Source organism: Cydia splendana, chromosome 27, assembly GCF_910591565.1.
Source record: "Cydia splendana chromosome 27, ilCydSple1.2, whole genome shotgun sequence".
NCBI classification, from domain to species: domain Eukaryota; kingdom Metazoa; phylum Arthropoda; class Insecta; order Lepidoptera; family Tortricidae; genus Cydia; species Cydia splendana.
The window spans coordinates 7737858-7744672 of record NC_085986.1 but is presented as its reverse complement, the minus strand read 5'-3'; positions in this window follow the sequence as shown (position 1 = coordinate 7744672).

The window sequence follows — 6815 nt, the reverse complement described above, 5'->3', positions numbered from 1 at the left end:
TTATATTTCTATTTTCGTTAAATAGACTCGCTATTTTGAAGTGCAGAAGTGAAGATTTATGTTTAACGAAACCGAGAAAAAGTATCTACTCATGTAATAGGTTTTTTTTCTTAGTTTCGTTCACTGTAGAAAAATACACGTGAGGTCTCCCTCCCCCAACGTGACCTGTCGGGATTTTTTCGTGACCCCCCTCCCCCTGTCGTACCTCACGTGATTTGTGCACAAGCCCCTATCAATAAAGTGATCTTCGAAATGAAATCAAGTGGTTTGATCATATTAACTAAACCGGTTTGCACACACACAGTGAAAGTCAATTATGTATTTAATATCTCAGCAATTTCTTGTGAATTCGATAAATTGACTAGGAATTAAAATGATTTTGGTGTTAACTGGGAATTATTTTTCCAGTGGTAACTTGGCGGTAACAGCTGTGTGTAGGTAGGAGACAAGGAAGTTGCTCAATATAGGTAAATAATGTTAAAACTACTAATTTTGCTTTGAACAACGTGCATTTATTTCAAATATTATAACTATAAATAAATAAATATTATAGAACATTTTTACACAAATTGACTAAGCCCCGCGGTAAGCTCAAGAAGGCTTGTGCTGTGTACTCAGACAACGATATATATATATAAACATAATTCAGCCTATATAACGTCCCACTGCTGGGCACAGGCCTCCTCTCATGCGCGAAAGGGCTTGGGCTATAGTCCCCACGCTAGCCCAATGCGGATTGGGGACTTCACATACACCTTTGAATTTCTTCGCAGATGTATGCAGGTTTCCTCACGATGTTTTCCTTCACCGTAAAGCTAGTGGTAAATATCAAATGATATTTCGTACATAAATTCCGAAAAACTCATTGGTACGAGCCAGGATTTGAACCCGCGACCTCCGGATTGAGAGTCGGACGTCATATCCACTCGGCCACCACCGCTTTTTATATAACTACAAATACACGATATATATAAACTACAAAAAATAAATTATACATTGTTCAATAAAGTTATGAACTTGTCCCACGGGCAAAAACCATTAGCATCAACAGCACAACCTTCCATTTGCAGCAGCGCCTCCAGCGGCGGGTGCAGTAAACTGGCTTCAACGCCATCTCTGATCTGCTGCGAGGACTGATACACGTAGCGCACGCGGAGCAGGTCTCTGCCATTCACTTCGTCGTACCACTTCTCAAACACCACTTTCCCGCCAATAGGCTCCTTCTCAAACTGACCAATCAGAGTGTAGTTTTTAAAATTTAAAGAAGACAATAACGAACCTATATTGTCATCGTGCCCCACAAGAAGATAGAATTTCCTTGTACCATTTTCAAATACATCGGACATATATTCAAGCAATGTTGAAGATAAATCTTTGTCAGAGGGCTTAGTTTTGAAGCACACATCTTTGTAATCTTCTGATACTGTAGTTAATTTCTTCCATTGCTCTGTTGTTCGTATTTCGCCCCAAGCTACCTCGTCCAGAGACTTACCGTCATAATATTCCATCAAAAAGTAGTCCACAAAAAAATACCCGTAGTCTAATGCACCAGTGGTATCCGGTAGCTTATTTATAACTAGACTAATTTCATCTCCTAATGTACTCAAATTACAAATACTGTAATATGCGCAAATTGTCGAATTACCTAGATCCACAATTTCGTTCAGCTTTAAATAAGCATCTGTTAAGTTGTAGCTATTCAATTTGATCTCCATGGCGTTTGTAACTGCTTCTATAAACTCTTCCGTATCGTTTCTTAGTACTGAATCAAAAACCGGGTCCTCATCTGTGATATTCTTATGATAAACATCTACACCAAAACCTGCACCTTCAACGAAAGCTGTGGCAGTTTCTATACACCTTTCCATATTGTTGGCGTATACAAAAACGTCGTCTTCGAAGGAATTAGTTCCTAATAATTTCTCTTCAATCAGCCAATCATAAAAATATTTCCCCATAGCTTGTTCCATTATGTGTCCTCTTGCGGTCAAACAACCTTTTTCTTCATTAAATGTAGTCCAAGTTTTTGGCGAAAATAATTCCATGTCACTGTATATCGGTGTCCGAATATTATGTCTCGATAAAACGACCGCTTGTTGCAATTTAAGATCATGGCTGCTAACAGTGTTAACAAGCAACGGCATAATATATAACAATTTAAGATACATCTTAATATTCAGCAGTTTGACTTACGAATGTACTGAGGCCAAGCGGCTTGGCTCATGGACTGACTGAGTTGAATTTAAGTTTAATTTTTATAATTTTTTTCGTACAAACAGGTAATTTGCGCCAAAAATAGGTATGTCTCATAAATTGCATTGATAGTCGAAGAGGTGCAAAGTCTAAGCTCTTTAATTCATAAAACTTTACGGGCCTGTACGGATATGATAGTCGTTCTTGTCGGACGTGACAGCGTGATAAAAAGGTATCCGTCACTTTCAATCGCGCTCTGTTAAAAAGTGACTGATATTTTGTCATGTGGATAAAGTCGTCCATAATAGGCCTGCTGATTTAGTTAAATTATGTTTTATTCCTTTCTTACAAATACATAAGTCAAAATGACAGATAAAGACAAACGATTCATAGCTAATTCAGGCCAGCAACGCGTTTTGATTATGAGTAAAAATCTTGTTTATCAATTTGACAGCCGATCTAGACGGCCCTATACAGCACCAAATATTTTGTAGAAAAAGTGGAACTGAATTGTCGAGCATCAACTTTTGACGATCAGAGGGCCTACAGAGAAAACAGAAAGTTCGTTATCTGCCTCTGCCTCTCTATCGCTCTTACTTACTTTTAGGTAGGTGCGCAATAATTTAATAGAAATTCAAAATTAATGGTCAGAACAAAATTCCAAATAAGTGCAAAATTAAATTAAATTATTAAGCTAGGTCTATTTGAATATTTAATGTGATAGAGTTAGACAAAGAGAAGTCTGCAACGATTTTGATAGCACACGCAGTGCGTGTTATTTTAAACGTCAAATCTCTATGAAATTATGACGTGTAGGTACGTCATGTCAGGGATGTTGCGGGTGTAGATTTTTTGACATCCGCGGATGCGGATGCGGATATTTAAAGCCTCACATCCGCGGATGCGGATGTCAAGATTTGGTACTTAAAAAACGTCAAATATTACATTTTTAGCATTTTTTATTACAAAAAAAAACGAAACGTTTAGTATTTGCGCAAGAATGGTGCGTTTTATTAAATAAACAGTAACTTGGCCGACCGGGATCTAGACGATTTCGTTATATATAATGACGAAATTACCTAGCACTTACGCCGCCGACGCCGCCGCTAATACGTTCCTGTACGTCTACCATCAGTTTTGACATTGACATATACGCTCACGTCTACGTAACTTACTTTCTATGCATCTCGCTCGTACTCGCATATGCGAGCAATAGTGCAAGCGAGATGTACAGAAAGTAAATTACGTAGACGTGAGCGTTATGTCAATGTTAAAACTGATGGTAGAGGCTCTGTTACCGACTTGGTCGACATCCGCATCATGCGGATGCTCCGCATCGATTTTATGCGGATGCGGATGCAGATGCGGATGTTGAAAATAATGCGGATGTTCCGCGGATGCGGATGCGGATGCGAATATTCGCAACATCCCTGTTTTAAACGTCAAATCTCTATGAAATGATGACGTAAGTAACTACCTATAAATGGCACCTGCACTGCGTGTGCTATCAAAATCCTTGCAGACTTCTCTTGGTCTAACTCTATCACATTAAATATTCAAATTTATTTATTTAATCGTATGGCTGCAAACTGGTTGCTTAATAATTAATTGCTTATTGAATAGTGTAGCAAAATTAGTAATAAAATAAATATAACAAGATTGCCAAATGAGATAAACGTTTTATTTGAAAACTTGTATTGCCCCTAGCCCGATTCTTTTAGTATGAGGGCGTCGGCTTTGAAACGCGTACAGTGTGCCTCGTATGTCGGGCTACGCCCGATTCTTTTAGTATGAGGGCGCCGAAGGCGCCCGGCTTTTAAACGCGTACAGCGTGCCGCGTACTCCCAGAAATAGGTAGGTTAGGGTAATTTTTTTTTGCTACGCCCAAAAAACGAAACTGTTCCCAGAGATAGGTAGGTTAGGATTATTTTTTTCTCGCTACGCCCTAAAAACGAAACTGCTGCCAGAAATAGGTATGATTTTCAGGTAAAACTACTTTTGACCAACATGCTCAGTCAAAAGCAGTTTTGCCTGTTTTTGTCGGTTAAAAGTTCTTTTGACCAGTTCACACTTTTGACTGCAACATATACACCATTCAGTTTTCATATGTAAAAAAAATAAGTTCAAAAACTAAAACCCGACTACTGCAAATCGCGCTCTAAAAAGTATGAAACAAGATAGAATTCTTATCTGAAATTATCAAACAGGAAATATTACGCCGTGGTCGTATGCCACGATTATAAACTTTAAGGTAAAGTGGCATACGACCTCGGCTATCCTCTGAATCTCTGTAAATATATAAAAAATATAGTAAATTATATTACGTTGTATTTTTTTATTAAACAAATTATAACATTTATAATATTTCCTGTTTGATAATTTCAGATAAGAATTCTATCTTGTTTCATACTTTTTAGAGCGCGATTTGCAGTAGTCGGGTTTTAAATAGTTTTTGAGCTTATTTTTTATTTAATTAATTTTGGGGTCATGACTTCGTTACTAACTATTTGAAGTCACTTTATATTACTTTTTCGAGGGCATCCTCAGTACAGAAATGCACGCAGAGCGCCGCATATATCGGGCTGCGCCATCCTTTGGCATGGAGGCGTTTTCGGCGCCCGGCTTTGGAACGTGTACAGTGCGCCTCGTACGTCGGGCTACGCCCGACTCTTTTAGTATGAGGGCGCCTTCAGGCGCCCGGCTTTGGAACGCGTATAGCGAGCTTCGTACGTCGGGCTACGCCCGATTCTTTTAGTATGAGGGCGCCGAAGGCGCCCGGCTTTGGAACGCGTACAACGTGTCTTGTACGTCGGGCTACGCCCGACTCTTTTAATATGAGGGCGCCGAAGGCGCCCAGCTTTGGAACGCGTACAGCGTACCTCGTCCGTCGGGATGCGCCCGACTCTTTTAGTATGATGGCGCCGAAGGCGCCCGGCTTTGGAACGCGTACAGCGAGCATCGTACGTAGCCCGACTCTTTTAGTATGAGGGCGCCGACGGCGCCCGGCTTTGGAACACGTACAGCGTACCTCTTACGTCGGGCTACGACCGACTATTTTAGTATGAGGGCTCCTTCGGCGCCCGGCTTTGAAACGCGTACAGCGAGCTTCGTACGTCGGGCTACGCTCGATTCTTTTAGTATGAGGGCGCCTTCGGCGCCCGGTTTTGGAACGCGTACAGCGTACCTCGTCTGTCGGGCTATGCCCGACTCTTTTAGTATGAGGGCGCCGAAGGCACCCGGCTTTGGAACGCCTACAGCGAGCTTGATGCAAACTTTACTAATCTGTCGAGAACATCCCCGGCCAGGTTATAGGCTATAAAAATTCAACCCCTAAAAGGGGGGTAGCCACAACACTCGATTGACTTAAGTTTGCCCCTGAATCTTATGGCGCTACTTAGGAAGGGGCAAACTTTTTCAAATATGTGCTACCACTATAGAGTACCCTGGTAAACTAACAGATGGCGCTGAATTTAATACGTGTTGACATGAATAAGACACCGAGGAAGGATTTTGCCAAATTAACTCTAAGTTTAGAAGAGAGGGTACGGATATCATCAAATTTAATTGAATAATTATGTTGGTTTATGTTGATTATGTTGATGATAATACAACAAAATTAAACGACAGTAAATTAATTGCCCCTCATTACACAGTGCCATCTTTTGGGGAACTGAGTAAACATTAAGTAATCAAGTAAACTAAAAATGATTTTACATAGTTACGTAGTGGTAAAATAAACACACATCAACACGCGTATAATTGCATAATTATTTAAAATTATTAATTTTCTCCGTCATGAATTATACCTAATCGTAATTATATCGCATCCATATCAAATCCATATTCATACGTATACAGCACTTAATAATGGCCACGAAGGTGGGTACTTTGAAAAAAAAAACATTGACCTCTGTCATTTGCAGTGCCGGATTAACCCTTTTAAGCAAAATAAGCACTTGCTTAGGGCACCACGTCTAGGGGGCACCAAAACCGTAGGCAAAAAAACGCGCAGGCTGCATCAGCATTGCATCAGTCGTCGTGGAGTAGGTACCTACATGAAACTTTTATAAGTGTACAAGTAACTACCTACCCATCTAATAACGAAGGGTCGTAGGGATCAAGTAAGAGAGTGAGGGTAGGTACGTAAGAACATATCTCCAACGTAGGCTTTCGATTTGACCATAGGCGGAGGCCCTTAAAGTCATGGAAAAAAATCTTGGTTTCGGGCTTGCGGCCAGCCGATTTTTTCGACATAGGTTACCGATTTTATAGCGAATTTTGCTCTCTTGCACGCCAGATTTGTCGGCCAAGCCGAGTTGCTCCTTAGCCGCGATCCTGAGACCTAACTGTCAAAGTGTTATAAGGGGCCCCGTAAAGCCGAAAACTAAAAGCATCCTATCAAGTAGCGCTTTCGAGTGGAGCCAAAGAGCGAGCAGTAGAAGAGACGTGATTACATGCATAGATTCGATTTCAAGCCACTCTTTTGCAGTTCGGCGTTAGGTCTTAGTATGCTTACAGCAAAGTTGATCTTCTGCCTTAATTACACTTGGGCGTGGATCCAAATCCAAGCTTTGCTCTTTCGCAGCTGGGCCTTCTACCTTGCTCACACTTCGCCAATTCAA